The sequence below is a fragment of the Triticum dicoccoides genome, chromosome 3B (assembly GCF_002162155.2).
Source record: "Triticum dicoccoides isolate Atlit2015 ecotype Zavitan chromosome 3B, WEW_v2.0, whole genome shotgun sequence".
In the NCBI taxonomy this organism is placed as follows: domain Eukaryota; kingdom Viridiplantae; phylum Streptophyta; class Magnoliopsida; order Poales; family Poaceae; genus Triticum; species Triticum dicoccoides.
The window spans coordinates 464,739,538-464,758,014 of NC_041385.1; positions in this window are offsets into that span (position 1 = coordinate 464,739,538).

Consider the following 18,477-nt stretch of genomic DNA (forward strand, 5'->3'; position numbering starts at 1 on the left):
CAGGAAACGCGCCGCCCCGCGCAGGTCGCCTCCGGGAGGGAAAAAGCAGGGGCCGCCGCCACCGGCGCCGCCCGGGGCAGGCCCGGCACCGCACGCCGGCGGCGGCGGGGGGGAAGGTGGCGGGGGAAGGCCTCTGGAGAAGGGGGACGGAAGCGCGGCCGGCCGCCCGCGGGGAGGCGGCGCGGTCGCGAGAGAGGAAAGGAATCAGTGTTCGCAAGCTCTCCTTTGACGGACGAGACTTGCCTGAGCCCCATGCGTGCGTCGATCCATACTCCTGAGTACGTGGCTTGATTTGATTGGAACAAAATAAGGCTCGGGACCACCCCGTTAAAATCAGGAGGAGATGATTAGATTAGGAAGGAAAAAGAAAAAAAAATAGCCGTAGGATGAAGTGGGAGCACGGATGGGAGCATGGGAAGGAAATAGTCAAGCCGGATCCAAAATGAACAGAGAAAAGAAGAAAAAACACTGAAGGCTTCCCAAAACTGCATGGAAGCTTCCATAACCTGTAGAAACCATCATGGAGCGCCAGTTATAGGGCATTCTCGCCAGCCCATCTCACACCTTTTTATTTTGTCTTAATGCGCAGAAAATGAATGCTTTTTTTTAGGGAAACATCAACTTTATTTAAGCAAAGTCCAGGATCTCATTCGCTATTACACTTACAATACAATCAAGTGGCGCATTTGGCCATACAGCACACATCTCATCACCTACAACTAGTTTAGCAAGAGTATGTGCAGCTTTATTCGCAGATCTCCTTCTCCAAATGATCTTGCAACCCTCCCAGCCTTTCATGAGGCCCTTAATATCCTCAACAATAGTACCCATGAGAGAGAGGTTCTTCCTTGCTCCATTGATCATGCCCACTGCCTCCTTGCAATCCATCTCAACATGGATCCTCGGGAAATTCAGATCACGACCCACTTGCACCGCCTTCCTACAGGCCAGTAGCTCCACGGCTTCCGGCAAAAAATGAATGCTGAAGAGATTGGAACCCACGACATTTAGTGTAAGTACGACTCGCATCAGCCAACCGGGAAAGACGACAAGTCCTGGCGTTACCTTCTTTTTCACCTTTTATACTTTGACTGGCGTTTTTCTTCTTCTTGTTGTGTGTTTTTTCCCGACCGGTTTTTCGTTTTGGTTTTTTCTGTTTCTTTTCTTTCATGTTTTTTCGTTCTTTTCTTTACTTTTTGTGCACAAACCAATTCGGATTGAATGAGTTTTTTTTCAAAATCGGTGAACTTTTTGCAACTTCGATGAAATTTTTATTCAAAATCGAGATGTTTTTTGAACATCAACAAACTTTTTTCAAAACCTGTGAACTTTTTTCCCATATGGAAAACTTTTTTACAAAACCGGTGAACTTTTTACAAAATTCTTGGACTTCTTTTAAATCCGATGAACTTACTTCAAATTCGACGAACTCATTTCCTAAATGGACGGACATTTTTCAAAATCAGTGAACTTTTTCAAATCCGATGAACTTTTTTTCAAATTCGATAAACTTTTTCAAATAGAATGAAATTTTTTTCAAAATCGATGGACTTTTTTCAAATCTGGTGAACTTTTTTCAAAATCCGATGAACTTTTTAACAAATCGATGAACTTTTTTGAAATTTGTGAACTGTTTTTGAAATTTAAAGAACTATTTTTTATTATAAAAATTGATATTTTCCAAATAATTTTCAAATAACTCAAAAATCTCAGTGGTTAGTAAATGGCTGCGTAATAAATAGCGCGGTTGCATTAGTTCTAAACCAGTTCCTGTTGATTTTTTCCAGTAGCGCTCTAAGCTGCAGTGGTTAAGCTAATCAATTACAGGCAAGTGTGGTGCGAAATCGATACCTTGTTCTGCCAAACTTTCGCATGTTTTTTTGGGGGAACAAATTTGTTCCTGGGCCAAGCGTACAAATGGCCCGCCAGTTCCACATTCGAGCCCCCAAGGCCCCAACCATCATGCCTCATTGCTTTCCTGAGCATCGGCCCACGTTGGACCAGCGTCGGCGATTGCTACTATATCACTCGCAAAAGAGCGATACATAGCATTGATGACCTCTCCCTTCGCTCCTCCATATCTCTGCCCCTTCTTGCCGATGCCGACTCCTCGCTCTCACGTTTGGCAGCCAGGAGCGACGAAATCATTAATTAAGGGTACTCTTTGCGAAGGTCACTTCCACATTTCATGGTGTTGACAACTGGCACATTGCTTGGGCGTCACTTGTCACAATTTGAGGGGAGTTTTTTGTTTTCTTTGTAGTTTTTTTCAAATGTTTTATCTCTTAAACTGTGCGTCAGAATCACAAAACATTTTTATTGTTGAATTTCTCGCGTCAAGATCTTTGATAGATCCCATGTTAATATTTTCTGCCAAACTTTTTCACAAAAAAGGCAATAGGAAAAAGGAAACCGAAAAAAATGAAAACCCAAAAAATACGAAACCGAAGAAAAGAACATAAAAATGAAATGAAAAAAAATCTGCTGTGCTTTTTCCTTTTTGGAAGCACGGCGGTGCTTTTCGAATAAACATATAACAATACGTTTTTCTCGCCAAAAAAACCAAGCAAAAATCAAAAAGCCAAAAAAAACTTCTAGAAACAACAAATAAAATCTGAAAACACGTGTAGGAAAAATGAATCCCAAGGGTGCGCCCAGCGCGGTGGCTAGGCACAATACTTGCGTGTTTCCAGGCCTAAAGTAATGACCTTTGCGGAGGCCTCCAAAGGCACCCTTTATAATAAGTTGCTCCCAGAGCTACAAAGAGCAACTAATTGAGGAGTACTTCTTCGGGAACTCTTGGAAGGGTCGCTTGGGATGGGCTAGGAGCATATCATTTGGCGCGCTCTCAGCCATCGTCATGTGTCGTGCTTTGGACGCTCCCTTTATATTTTATTTTTTATTTTTCTGTACGCGTTTTCGGCTTTTAGATGATTTTTTGTGACTTTACGGTTTACTTCCAGATTTTCTTAGGTTTTGGAAAATTTCAAGGGAAAAAATTGCGCAAAAAGCGCGTCCTTCTTTTTTCATGAGGCAAAGATTTACTTTTCACGTAGGCACGGGTTTACCTCCGCGAGAGGCATGGTCGTGCCTCTCGAAAAAAAACACGTTTTCTTTATTTTTTTCTTTCGCGAGAGGCATATATTTACTTCTTGTGGAGGCATGAATTTGCTTCTACAAGAGGCATGGCCGTGCTTCTCGGAAAGAGAAAGAACATGGGTTTTTCCTTCCGCGAGAGGCATAGATTTACTTGTCGTGAAGGCACAAATTTGCTTCCGCGAGAGACACGATCATGCCTCTCGGAAAGGAAAAACGTGTTTTTTCCTTCTGGGAGAGGCACAGATTTACTTCTCGTGGAGGCACGGACTTGCTTCCGTGAGAGGCACGGTCGTGCCTCTCGAAAAGGAGAAAAAACAAATCATGTTTTCCTTTTCTTTTCTTCCGTGAGAGGCGCATATTTACTTCTCGTGGAGGCACTAATTTGCTTCCGTGAGTCGTGCCTCTTGAAAAGGAAAAAAAAGCATTTTTCCTTTTTTTCCATGAGAGACACAGATTTACTTCTCATAGAGTATGAACTTCTTCCTCGGGCCATGCCTCTCGAAAAAGAAAAAAATATGCCTTTCCGGAAAGGAAAAAACCGTGCTCCCGGTTTGATTTTTTTATCAGTTTTTTTGTGAAAAAAGGTTCGTAGGAACCTATCAACATGTGATCTAGTTTTGAATGTCTTGACATGAGAAATTCAATAGAAAAAACGGTTCAAAATTTAGACACACGATTTAAGTGATAAACCGTTTTGAATAAACAAATCTATGAAAAAAACTCACATGTTGGAACAAATGACGCACATGCAGCGTGGCACTTGTCACAACCTAACAAGATAAGAATGATCTTTATAAGGACTCCTTAATTAGTGGTTTTGGGAGCTACAGGTCTGCAATTTTGGATTGGCGCATATGCATATGCAATTGGAGATGACCAGAGAAACATAAAGCCCAATAACACTGGACCTACTCGCTCACAACCACGACGCCCTTGCCGCGCTCCGCGACCCCGCCTGCCTCGCCGGAGGCGAATCCTATAGGGCGCGTAGGGCGCTCGCGATCGAGGTAGCGTGTATCCCTTCGTAGTGCGGGCGTCGTATGGGCCGGCCAATTTTCTTGTTTTTTCCTTTCGTTCTTTTCTTCTTTTTCTTTCTTTTATTTTTTCATACAGAAAGTTTCCTAGATTGTCACTTTCATATACTAGTGAGAATTTAACGTTGTAGAACTTGGCTTGTATATTTCGATGATGGGCTTCCTCAAATGCCCGAGGTCTTCATGAGCAACAAGTTGGATGCACACTCATTTAGTTTTCAGTTTGAGCTTTCATACACTTATAACTCTTAGTGCATCTGTTGCATGACAATCCCTACTCCTCACATTGATATATATTGATGGGCATCTCCATAGCCAGTTGATTAGCCGCGTCGATGTGAGACTATCTTCTTTTTTTACTTCCTCTTATTAATCTCTATCACCACATTCTATTCCATCCATAGTGTTACGTCCATAGCTCACGCCCATGTATTGTGTGGGGTTGAAAAACTGAAGCGTGTTAAAAAGTATGAATCAATTGCTCGGCTTGTTATCGGGGTAGTTCATGATTAATACTTTGCTTAGGAAGGCCAAGCATGACAAGATTATATGATTTCGTAGGGATAGTGTTCTTTAGCATTTTTATTTTGAAAGGCATGATTGTTTGTTGGTATGCTTGAATATTGATGTCTTTATATCAAATTATAGATCATTGCTTTGAATCATTCAAATCTTAATATTCATACCCTAAAAGAAAGATTACATGATAAACATGTTAGGTAGCATTCCACATCAAAAATTTTGTTTTTATCATTTACCTACTCGAGGACGAGCAGGAATTAAGTTTGGAGATGCTTGATACGTCTCAAACGTATCTATAATTTTTTATTGTTCCATGATATTATAGTATCAACCTTGGATGTTTTATACGCATTTATATGACATTTTCTATCATTTTTTGGACTAATCTATTAACCTAGTGCATAGTGCAAGTTGTTGTTTTTTGCTTGTTTTTGGCTTTTCAGAAAGTCATAATCAAACAAAGTCCAAACAGAGAAAAATATTTGGATTAATTTTTTTTGGCCCTAGAAGGTTCGGGAGAAGACCAGAAGAGCCGTGGGTGAGCGACAAGCTCACAAGGCGCGCCCCGGGGGGGGCGCCCCCCGAGCTTGTGGACCCCCCGTGGCACCTCTTGACCTAATTCCGCCTCTATGCATTTCCAAATATTTTCAATATACCAGAGAGCCACTGAAACACTTTTTTTGCCGCTGCAAGCTTCTATTCTTCCGCCATCCCATCTGGAGGCCTTTTTCGGTACTCTACCGGAGGGGGAATCAATCACGGAGGGCTTCTACATCATCCTTGTTGCCTTCCGACGATGCGTGAGTAGTTCACCATGGACCTACGCGTCCATAGCTAGTAGCTAGATGGCTTCTTCTCTCTCTTTGATGTTCAATACCATGTTATCCTCGATGTTCTTGGAGTTCTATCCGATGTAATCTTCTTTTGTGGTGTGTTTGTTGGGATCCGATGAATTGTGGGTTTATGATCAGAATATTTATGAGAAGTAATGGTGTTTTTTTTAACTTTAGCATGTATGATTGTTTTATATTTCTCTCTGATCTATCCATTTGGTTTGGCCAAGTAGATTGATTTATCTTCAGTGGGAGAGGTGCTTTATGTTGGGTTCAATCTTGCAGTGCTCTATCCCAGTGACAGAAAGGGGCAAGACATGTATTTGTATTGTTGCCATTAAGGATAAAATGATGGGGTTTATTCATATTTATTGAGTTTAATTTGTCTATATCATGTCATCTTGCTTAAGACGTTACTTTGTTTCATACTTAATACCATAGATGCATGCTGGATAGCGGTCGATTGGTGGAGTAATAGTAGTATATGCAGGCAGGAGTCGACCTCTTGGACGTGATGCCTATATACATGATCATTTCCTTGAATATTGTCATAACTATGTGCTTTTTTATCAATTGACCAACAGTTATTTGTTCACCCGCCGCATGATATGTGTTTGAGAGAGAAGTCTGTAGTGAAAACTATGGCCCCCGGGTCTACCTTTATCATATTACAAAATCCGAAATACCTTTGCTGCAACTTTATTCTTTTAATTTTTTTTTGCAATTTACCTATCTACCACTACAAGATTTGATCCTTGCAAGTAACGAGTTCAAGGGGATTGACGACCCTCGTGCCCGTGTTGGGTGCAAGTATTTGCATTTCTGTGTGTAGATGTTATTCACGAGGGTTTGTGTGATTGTCCTATTGGTTCGATAAATCTTGGTTCTCACTGAGGAAAATACTTATCTCTACTGTACTACATCTCCCATCCTCTTCGGGGAAAATAGCACACGACTCACAAGTAGCACGCGATAAAAAGGTGCTGCATGCTTTGGGTCGAGACTGATGTGGCGCGGGGAAGCGACGCATGCATCGGACGAAAGCATGAGAGAGGCGAGTTGCTGTAGGGTCAAACCCTAGAGGGGGTCTTTTCACACTTGGAGGGGGAAAAGGAGGAAGAACACTCAAGAACACAAGGAACAAAACACTCAAACAAACCCAAATATCACATCCTCTAGAGTAGCATACATGAGATCCACAAGATTACATGAACAATTCAAGGAGAATAGCACTAGGTAAGTTCTTCCCACTAGGTGAGGTCTTGATGATGATCTTCTCCAAGAGGAGGCCTTGACAATCCAAAGGATTCTTTCCTAGGTGAGGGCTTGATCTCCAAAGAGGAGGGGATACAAGGAGCAAAGCTCACAATGTTTTCTCTAATACTTTGCTATCCTCCAAATGAGCTAGGGAAAGAGTTTATATAGCCTAGGGACGAGTTGGGAGAGGGGAAAGGGATACAACGGTAAAAACCCAACAAGGCACGCAGGCTCTCGGAGTTGTCCGGGCACCCGGGGTCAATCCGGTCGGGCACCCGGACCGGTCAGGGGGCTGGCGCGGGGTAGGCCGGGCACCCGGGGCGAGCTGGGCCGGCACAGGTAGGAGGCCGGGCACCCGGGGTGTGGGCTGGGCGCGGTCCAGGGAGGGACCGGGCACCCGGTATCCAGAGGCCGGGCACCTGGGCCGAAGGCCTATGGAGCTGGAGGGGGGGAGGGTATCCAGGCCTCAAGGTCGGGCACCCGGGGTGTGATACGTCTCCAACGTACCTATAATTTTTGATTGTTCCATGCTATTATATTACCTGTTTTGAATTATTATGGGCTTTATTATACACTTTTATATTACTTCTGGGACTAACCTATTAACCGGAGGCCCAACCCATATTGTTGTTTTATCGCCTGTTTCAGTATTTTCAAGAAGAGGAATATCAAACGGAGTCCAAACGGAATGAAACCTTCGGCATCGTTATTTTTTGGAAGAATATCACCCAGGAGACTTGGAGTTCACGTCAGAAGAGCCTCGAGGAGGCCAGGAGATAGGAGGGTGCCCCCCCTACTGGGCGCGCCCCCTGTCACGTGGGCCCCTCGAGCACCTCCCGACCGACTTCTTTCGCCTTTATAGTCCCACGTACCCTAAAACCATCCACGGAGAAGATAGATCGGGAGTTCCACCGCCGCAGGCCTCTGTAGCCACCAAAAATCTCTCGGGAGCCCGTTCTAGCACCTTGCCGGAGGGGGATCCCATCACCGGTGACCACCTTCATCATCCCGGCGCTCTCCATGACGAGAAGGGAGTAGTTCACCCTCGGGGCTGAGGGTATGTACCAGTAGCTATGTGTTTGATCTCTCTCTCTCGTGTTCTCTCTATGGCACGATCTTGATGTATCGCGAGCTTTGCTATTATAGTTTCATCTTATGATGTTTCTCCCCCTCTACTCTCTTGTGATGAATTGAGTTTCCCTCTTGAAGTTATCTTATCGGATTGAGTCTTTGATTTGAGAACACTTGATGTATGTCTTGCCGTGTTTATCTGTGGTGACAATGGGATATCACGTGCCATTTGATGTATGTTTTGGTGACCAACTTGCGGGTTCAGCCCATGATCCTATGCATAGGGGTTGGCACACGTTTTCTTGACTCCCCGGTAGAAACTTTGGGGCACTCTTTGAAGTACTTTGTGTTGGTTGGATGAATCTAAGATTGTGTGATGCATATCGTATAATCATGCCCACGGATACTTTAGGTGACAATGGAGTATCTAGGTGACATTAGGGTTTTCGTTGATTTGTGTCTTAAGGTGTTATTCTAGTATGAACTCTATGATGGATTGAGCGGAAAGAATAGCTTTCTGTTATTTTACTACGAAATCTTGAATAGATAGAACAGAAAGGATAACTTTGAGGTGGTTTTGTACCCTACCATAATCTCTTCGTTTGTTCTCCGCTATTATTGTCTTTGGAGTGACTCTTTGTTGCATGTTGAGGGATTGTTATATGATCTATCTATGTTATTATTGTTGAGAGAACTTGCACTAGTGAAAGTATGAACCTTAGACCTTGTTTCCTATCATTGCAATACCGTTTATGCTCACTTTTATCGCTTGCTACCTTGCTGTTTTTATAATTTCAGATTACAATTACCTTTATCTACTATCTCTTTTGCACTTGTATCACCATCTCTTCGCCGAACTAGTGCACCTATACAATTTACCATTGTATTGGGTGTGTTGGGGACACAAGAGACTCTTTGTTATTTGGTTGCAGGGTTGTTTGAGAGAGACCATCTTCATCCTACGCCTCCCACAGATTGATAAACCTTAGGTCATCCACTTGAGGGAAATTTGCTACTGTCCTACAAACCTGTGCACTTGCAGGCCCAACAACGTCTACAAGAAGAAGGTTGTGTAGTAGACATCAAGCTCTTTTCTGGCGCCGTTGCCGGGGAGGTGAGTGCTTGAAGGTATATCTTTAGATCTTGCAATCGAATCTTTTTGTTTCTTGTTTTATCACTAGTTCAGTTTGCAAAAGAAAATTACAAAAAAATGGAGTTAAGTTTGTCTCATACGCTTCGTCTTTTTTAATATCTTTCGTGGGTATAATGAAAAGGAAAATTGTGCTCAAGTGCTAGAAGAAGAAATCTATAGAATGTTTGACACTAAATCTTTGGATGATGAGCATGATTGCAATGTTGTTAGTATGAATTCCTTGAATATCCATGATGCTAATGATATGCAAAGCCACAAGCTTGGGGATGCTATGTTTGATGAAGATGATATGTTTAGTCCCCCAAGTTTTGATGAGCAAATTTATTATGATGAAAGCATGCCTCCTATTTATGATGATTATATTGATGAAAGTGGGTTTGGAAGAGTGTCAACTTTAGGAAGTAGTGATCCCACTATTTTGGAGGATGATGAATCTTATTGTGATGAACATGAAAGTGGATTTGGAAGAGTGTCAACTTTATTTAGTGATTATTCCACTATTTCGGAAGAGGTTCCAATTGATTATGAGAACAAAGTTGCTATCTATGATGATTATTGTGATGACTTGTATGCTATTAAGAATAATGATAACCATGAAACTTGTCATCATGATTTTAGTTTTCAATTGGATTATGCCTCACATGATAATTATTTTGTTGAGTTTGCTCCCACTATTATTCATGAGAAGAATTTTGTTTATGTGGAGAGTAGTAAATTTTCTATGCTTGTAGATCATGAAAAGAATGCTTTAGGTGCTGGTTATATTGTTGAATTCATTTATGATGCTACTGAAAATTATTATGAGGGAGGAACATATGCTTGAAGGAATTGCAATAATGTCAAGTTTCCTCTCTATGTGCTTAAAATTTTGAAGCTATGCTTGTTTTACCTTCCTATGCTAGTTGATTATTGTTCCCATAAGTTGTTTGCTCACAAGATCCCAATGCATAGGAAGTGGGTTAGACTTAAATGTGCTAGTCATATTCTTCATGATGCACTCTTTATGTTTCAATTCTTATCTTTGACGTGAGCATCATTGCCATCATCATGCCTAGCTAAAAAGGCATTAAAGAAAAGCGCTTGTTGGGAGGCAACCCAACTTTATTTTTGTTTCTTACTTTTAGTTCCTGTTTAGTAATAAATAATTCATCTAGCCTCTGGTTAGATGTGGTTTTATGTTTTAATTAGTTTTTGTGCCAAGTAGAACCTTTGGGAAGACTTGGGTGAAGTCTTTATGATCTTGCTGTAAAAAATAGAAACTTTAGTGCTCACGAGAATATCTGCCATATTTTTACTGGAGAGTGCTTTTAGGTTGATTCTTTTTGAAGATGATTAATAGACAAATTCCTCAGGTCCAGAAATTTATTTCAGAATTTTTTGAGTTCCAGAAGTATACGTTTGATACAGATTACTACAGACTGTTTTGTTTTTGACAGATTCTGTTTTCTATGTGTTGTTTGCTTATTTTGATAAATCTATGAGTAGTATCGGAGGGTATGAACCATATAGAAGTTAGAATACAGTAGATATTACACCAATATGAATTTAGAATGAGTTCATTACAGTACCTCAGTGGTGGTTTTATTTTCTTATACTAACGGAGCTTACAAGTTTTGTTTTGAGTTTTGTGTGGTTGAAGTTTTCAAGTTTTGGGTAAAGATTCGATGGACTATGTAATAAGGAGTGGCAATAGCCTAAGCCAAGGCACCCCAAGGTAATATTCAAGGACAACCAAGAGCCTAAGCTTGGGGATGCCCCGGAAGGCATCCCCTCTTTCGTCTTCGTTCATCGGTAACTTTACTTGGAGCTATATTTTTATTCACCACATGATATGTGTTTTGCTTGGAGCGTCATTTTATTTTGTTAGTTTTGCTTTTTGTTATTTATAATGATGTTTTGCATCTATATTTTCAATAAAAATGTCAAGGATAGCCTTTACCATGCTTATTTTGCTAGTATACATGTTGCTGTTTGAAAACAGAAAGTTAACGCTGTTGCGAAAATTCCCTAGAAAAGTCAGAGAATAGTATAATGTTGAATCTTTTTGAATATTAAGCTATGATAAATTTATTACAGTGTGAATTTTATTTCATAATTTTTGGAGTTAGGTAAGTATTGATACTCTTGCATTCTTTACATACTGTACTGTTTTGGCAGATTGGTGTTATGGTTGCGTTGTTTGCATATGTTTGCTTGTTTAATGATTCTATTTTAGGATAGGAGTATTAAATATGCAGAGGCATTTAGTATGCAATGTTGAATAATAATTCTAGTGATTTGTTACAGTAGAAAATGATAAGGTTTTGCATTGGTTTATACTAACCTATCTCACGAGTTCTTGTTGAGTTTGTTGTGAATGAAGCTTTTGATAAATAGAGAAACCATGATATGAGAGGAATTAAGGAGACACAAAAGTTCAAGCTTGGGGATGACCAAGGCACCCCAAGATAATATTTCAAGAAGTCTCAAGCATCTAAGCTTGGGGATGCCCCGGTAGGCATCCCACCTTTCTTCTTCAACAACTATCGGGTAGTATCGGTTGAGCCTAAGTTTTTGCTTCTTCACATGAGTTGTGCTATCATTGCAATGTCATTTTATTTTGTTTTGATTGCTGTTTGAATACAATACCAATATCTGATTCTTAAATGAGAGAGAGTCTTAAACAGCATGGTAATTTGAATGAAAACTATCATAGGAAGTGAATTGGATGCTATGATCAATTTGATACTTGATAATTGTTTTGAGATATGGAGGTAGTGATATTAAATTCATGCTAGTTAGGTGATTATGAATTTAAAGAATACTTGTGTTGAAGTTAGCAAGTCCCATAGCATGCACGTATGGTTAAAGTTGTGTAACAATTTGAAACATGAAGTGTACCTGGCTTCTGCATCCTTATGAGTGGCGGTCGGGGACGAGCGATGGTCTTTTCCTACCAATCTATCCCCCTAGGAGCATGCGCGTAGTGCTTGATTTTTGATGACTTCTAATTTTTTGCAATAAGTATATGAGTTTTTTTGACTAATGTTGAGTCCATGGATTATACGCACTTTTACCTTTCCACCATTGCTAGCCTCTTCGGTACCGTGCATTGCCCTTTCTCACCTTGAGAGTTGGTGCAAACTTCACCGGTGCATCCAAACCCCGTGATACGACACGGTCTATCACACATAAACCTGCTTATATCTTCCTCAAAACAGCCACCATACCTACCTATTATGACATTTCCATAGCCATTCCGAGATATATTGCCATGCAACTTTCCACCGTTCCGTTCATTATCATTATGACACGCATTACTTTTGTCACATTGCCATTGCATGATCATGTAGTTGACATCGTATTTGTGGCAAAGCCACCCTGCATAATTTTTCATACATGTCACTCTTGATTCACTGCACCATCCCGGTATACCGCCGGAGGCATTCATATAGAGTCATATCATGTTCTAGTTTCGAGTTGTAATTCCTATTTTGTAATCAATGAAAGTGTGATGATCATCATTATTAGAGCATTGCCCAAAAAGAAAAAAAAGAAAAAAAAGAAGAAAGGCCAAAAGGAAAAAAAAAAGAAAGGCCCAAAAAAAGAAAAAAAAGAAAAAGAAAAAAAAGAAAATAAATAGGGCAATGTTACTATCTCTTTTTCCACACTTGTGCTTCAAAGTAGCACCTTGTTCTTCATGTGGTGAGTCTCATATATTGTGCTTCAAAGTAGCACCATGTTTTTCATGTAGAGAGTCTCATGTGTTATCACTTTCATATACTAGTGGGAATTTTTCATTATAGAACTTGGCTTGTATATTCCTACGATGGGCTTCCTCAAATGCCCTAAGTCTTCATGAGCAAGCAAGTTGGATGCACACCCACTAGTTTTCTTTTGTTGAGCATTCATTTATAGCTCTAGTGCATCCGTTGCATGGCAATCCCTACTCCTTATGTTGACATCAATTGATGGGCATCTCCATAGCCCGTTGATTATCCTCGTCAATGTGAGACTTTCTCCTTTTTGTCTTCTCCACACAACCCCCATCATTATATTCTATTCCACCCATAGTGCTATATCCATGACTCACGCTCATGTATTGCGTGAAGGTTGAAAAAGTTTGAGATTATTTAAGTATGAAACAATTGCTTGGCTTGTAATCGGGGGTATAAAAGTTGGGAACATCTTTGTGTGATGAAAATGAAGCATAGCCTAACTATATGATTTTGTAGGGATGAACATTCTTTTGCCATGTTATTTTGAGAAGACATGATTGCTTTGATTAGTATGCTTGAAGTATTACTATTTCTTTTATCAATATGAACTTTTATTTTAAATCATTTGGATCTGAACATTCATGCCACAATAAATAGAAATACATTGAGAATTATGCTAGGTAGCATTCCACATCAAAAATTCTGTTTTTATCATTTACCTACTCGAGGACGAGCAGGAATTAAGCTTGAGGATGCTTGATACGTCTCCAACGTACCTATAATTTTTGATTGTTCCATGCTATTATATTACCTGTTTTGAATGATTATGGGCTTTATTATACACTTTTATATTACTTTTGGGACTAACCTATTAACCGGAGGCCCAGCCCATATTGTTGTTTTATTGCCTGTTTCAGTATTTCGAAGAAAAGGAATATCAAACGGAGTCCAAACGGAATGAAACCTTCGGCAGCGTTATTTTTTGGAAGAATATCACCCAGGAGACTTGGAGTTCACATCAGAAGAGCCTCGAGGAGGCCAGGAGATAGGAGGGCGCCCCCCCTACTGGGCGCGCCCCCTGTCTCGTGGGCCCCTCGAGCACCTCCCGACCGACTTCTTTCGCCTTTATAGTCCCACGTATCCTAAAAACATCCACGGAGAAGATAGATCGGGAGTTCCGCCGCCGCAAGCCTCTGTAGCCACCAAAAAACTCTCGGGAGCCCGTTCCGGCACCCTGCCGGAGGGGGATCCCATCACTGGTGGCCATCTTCATCATCCCGGCACTCTCCATGACGAGGAGGGAGTAGTTCACCCTCGGGGCTGAGGGTATGTACCAGTAGCTATGTGTTTGATCTCCCTCTCTCGTGTTCTCTCTATGGCACGATCTTGATGTATTGCGAGCTTTGCTATTATAGTTGCATCTTATGATGTTTCTCCCCCTCTACTCTCTTGTGATGAATTGATTTTCCCTCTTGAAGTTATCTTATCGGATTGAGTCTTTGATTTGAGAACACTTGATGTATGTCTTGCCGTTTTTATCTGTGGTGACAATGGGATATCACATGCCACTTGATGTATGTTTTGGTGACCAACTTGCGGGTTCCGCCCATGAACCTATGCATAGGGGTTGGCACACATTTTCTTGACTCTCCGGTAGAAACTTTGGGGCACTCTTTGAACTTTGTGTTGGTTGGATGAATCTGAGATTGTGTGATGCATATCGTATAATCATGCCCACGGATACTTGAGGTGACAATGGAGTATGTAGGTGAGATTAGGGTTTTGGTTGATTTGTGTCTTAAGGTGTTATTCTAGTATGAACTCTATGATGGATTGAGCAGAAAGAATAGCTTTATGTTATTTTATTACGAACTCTTGAATAGATAGAACAGAAAGGATAACTTTGAGGTGGTTTCGTACCCTACCATAATCTCTTCGTTTGTTCTCCGCTATTAGTGTCTTTGGAGTGACTCTTTGTTGCATGTTGAGGGATTGTTATATGATCTATCTATGTTATTATTGCTGAGAGAACTTGCACTAGTGAAAGTATGAACCTTAGGCCTTGTTTCCTATCATTGCAGTACCATTTATGCTCACTTTTATCGCTTGCTACCTTGCTGTTTTTATAATTTCAGATTACAATTACCTTTATCTACTATCTATTTTGCACTTGTATCACCATCTCTTCGCTGAACTAGTGCACCTATTCAATTTACCATTGTATTGGGTGTGTTGCGGACACAAGAGACTCTTTGTTATTTGGTTGCAGGGTTGTTTGAGAGAGACCATCTTCATCCTACGCCTCCCACGGATTGATAAACCTTAGGTCATCCACTTGAGGGAAATTTGCTACTGTCCTACAAACCTGTGCACTTGTAGGCCCAACAACGTCTACAAGAAGAAGGTTGTGTAGTAGACATCAGGGTGGCCTGGGCCGCGGCTGGCCAAGAGAGGCCGGGCACCCGGGGCTGGCTGGTAGCAGCGCCATGGAGGGGCCGGACCTCCGGGGCTAAAGCGCCCGGGCACACGGAGGGTCCAGAGCCTCTCCTTCATCTCTCTTCTCGCTTCTCTCCTCCTTCTCCTCGACCGTAGGTGCTTGGGTCTTCGTGCTAGCCTCTCCATGATCAACACCCTGACACCTAATCATGCATAGTACTTCCGTTTGAGGTAGGACCCAATTCTCGTGTTGATGAGGACATCAATACCATTGTTACACCCACAACCCCTACTGCTACATATATTGGACCAATTACTAGAGCTCGCGCACGCCAATTAAATTATCAGGTACTTTCGTTTCTTGGTAATGATTCTATTGTTCATGAGAATATGATGCTGCCTAAATTGGATACATTTGTTTTGCTTACAAATGAAGGGTCTAGCTTGGAGAAGGATGAACATTGGAGCAAGAACAAGCATGGAGATTATGGCATGCGCAAGGGGAACAAGAACGGAGTTACAAGTGATGATTTCAGGACTTTGAAGCCACCATAATGGGTGCATGAAGCCTTGGACGAAATATACAAGATGCCACTTCATAAATTTCGTCCGAGGCTATTCTAGGTGTTGCGTCACCTTATTATTGGGCCAGGCCCATGTAATTACGAAATACATAAGTATAGGTTATTTTTAGAGTCCATATGTGTGGGGAAACAAGAGATAGAGTTGATTTCGGACCCCTCCACCAAGGGCCACAAAATCCCCCCCCCCTCTTCCTCCATATATACAGCCCTTAGGGCACCGTTTAGACTTTGGGTTTTGTTTAGATTAAAGTTCGCCACAGCTGCAACTTTGCGTATTTCGTTTGTGTTCAACGACCAGACAAAGGCGTCACAGAACCCCACCTTGATCAATAAAGCTTTCCTCTTATATTCTCAATATCCAGATTGCAATCTTAGTTTCTTGCTTGTTCTTCGTTTGCCTGCAGGAAACAAACCTTCGTGGTTAGGTTGATCGTGCTCCGGCGTGGTCAATAACCTCTCGGAGTTGGTTTAGCGATTGCTACGGCGCGACGTCCTCGCACGTTCGTAGTCGGATCGTCAAAGTCGACTTCCTCCAAAACGATAGCCACCATCTCATCGAAAGACGGGACACCTTTGCCTCTATCAAGTGGTATTAGATTTTCAAGTTGCTCGGTCAGATTTTACAGTTTTTCGTAGTTTACATTGAGTCTTCTCTTCATACCTATAGTCCACGAAAAAAAAGTCTAGAGACCCCTGGGCAGTTTTTAGGCCAAAATTTTCGCAGGAAAAAATATTTTTTCCCTATCCTATTTTTATGCTTTTCCGACTCTTTTGAGCCACGTGCCATCATAGTGATTTTTTGTCGCATTTTTTCGTCGTCGCTGCCCTGATTTCCGAAAAAAAATCGTGCCTATCCTGTCAGTTTGACCTGGGAAGAGTTTTGATACACTCGCCATTATAGTGATTTTTTGCAAAAAAAGAGCGAAAAAAATTCCAGAGTGTGCTTTTCCCTTGTTTACGTGCAGCGTCGTGATTTTGTTAGTGTTCTAGGCTCGCGTCGCTAGCACGGTCTAGCCTAGGACCAGCACAATACCGTCATTGAGCATTTATTCAACTTTGCATATCTGAATTGATTATGGCTGACCCTTTTTGCTACCATATTATAAGACTTCCCAGCTCCACATACATCTACGTCGTGCGTTTGACTCTCCCTGGTAATCGCTCTATCCAAACTTTGAGAGTTTTTACTACAATGGTTGCCGATCACCGCCTGTTGCTGGGTAAGAACTGGTAAGAATTTGAGTTTTGCTTGACGGATTTGTGACACCCACCACCACCACTTGTTAGTAATCTGTAGGATCATATTCTTGTGTGTTTCTATTGCTGCTAACCATGCCAGGATCACAAGCCGACGAGATTGACCGGGAGAACTTAACGAACAAGGAACTTCATGATAAGTTTCAGCAAATGATGATTGAACAGGTGCAAGATGTGCTGAACAATTTTGAAGAGGCCATGGAGAAGATCACTGGCCTTGAGAAGACATTCGAAACAAAACTTGATAACATATTTAATGAACTGCTTGCGCATCTTCCACAACCGGCTGCACCTGCCACACCTCTGCAACAACAACAACAACAACAACTACCTCCACGTCACGAAACAGCCCTCCGCCAAGCGAGCCGTGTCCTTCTTCAGCCTGGCCAAACTATTGGTGCTGCTGTTGATACTTCTGTGGCTCCTTCTGCTGATGCGGAGGATGATTATGCGGGAGATTACGAGGATGAGGTTGATCAAAATCAGAACTACGTGCAACCACCAGCCACAACCACCAGGTCGTCCACATGCAAATAATCACAATGGTAGGGCTCTCCCTCAGGTACGAGATCATGACCATCTTCCTAAACTGAAATTGAATATTCCACCATTTGAGGGTAGATATGTTCCTGATATATATCTTACCTGGGAGTTAGAAACTGAACAACGATTTACATGTTTACAATATCCTGAGGAGAGACATGTTCCTGCTGCTGTTTGTGCTTTCACTAGCTTTGCAGGTGTTTGGTGGTCTAAACATTGGAGATTATATCCTATTCCAGCTACTTGGGCTGCTTTGAAAACTGCTATGCGTACTCGTTGGGTTCCACCATATTATCAACGTGAATTAATTCAAAATTTGCAATGTTTAAGACAAGGAAAAAATTATGTAGAAGAATATTATCAGGAATTACAAACTGGCATGATTAGATGTGGTATTGTTGAGGAGAATGAAGCTATGCTTGCACGTTTTATGGGTGGATGATGTCTACTACACAACCTTCTTCTTGTAGACGTTGTTAGGCCTGCAAGTGCACAAGTTTGTAGGACAGTAGCAAATTTCCCTCAAGTGGATGACCTAAGGTTTATCAATCCGTAGGAGGCGTAGGATGAAGATGGTCTCTCTCAAACAACCTAGCAACCAAATAACAAAGAGTCTCTTGTGTCCCCAACACACCCAATACAATGGTAAATTGTATAAGTGCACTAGTTCGGCGAAGAGATAGTGATACAAGTGCAAAATAGATAGTAGATATAGGTTTTTGTAATCTGAAATTATAAAAACAGCAAGGTAACAAGTGATAAAACTGAGCGTAAACGGTAATGCAATGATAGGAAACAAGGCCTAGGTTTCATACTTTCACTAGTGCAAGTTCTCTCAACAATAATAACATAGATAGATCATATAACAATCCCTCAACATGCAACAACGAGTCACTCCAAAGCCACTAATAGCGGAGAACAAACGTAGAGATTATGGTAGGGTACAAAACCACCTCAAAGTTATTCTTTCGGATCAATCTATTCAAGAGT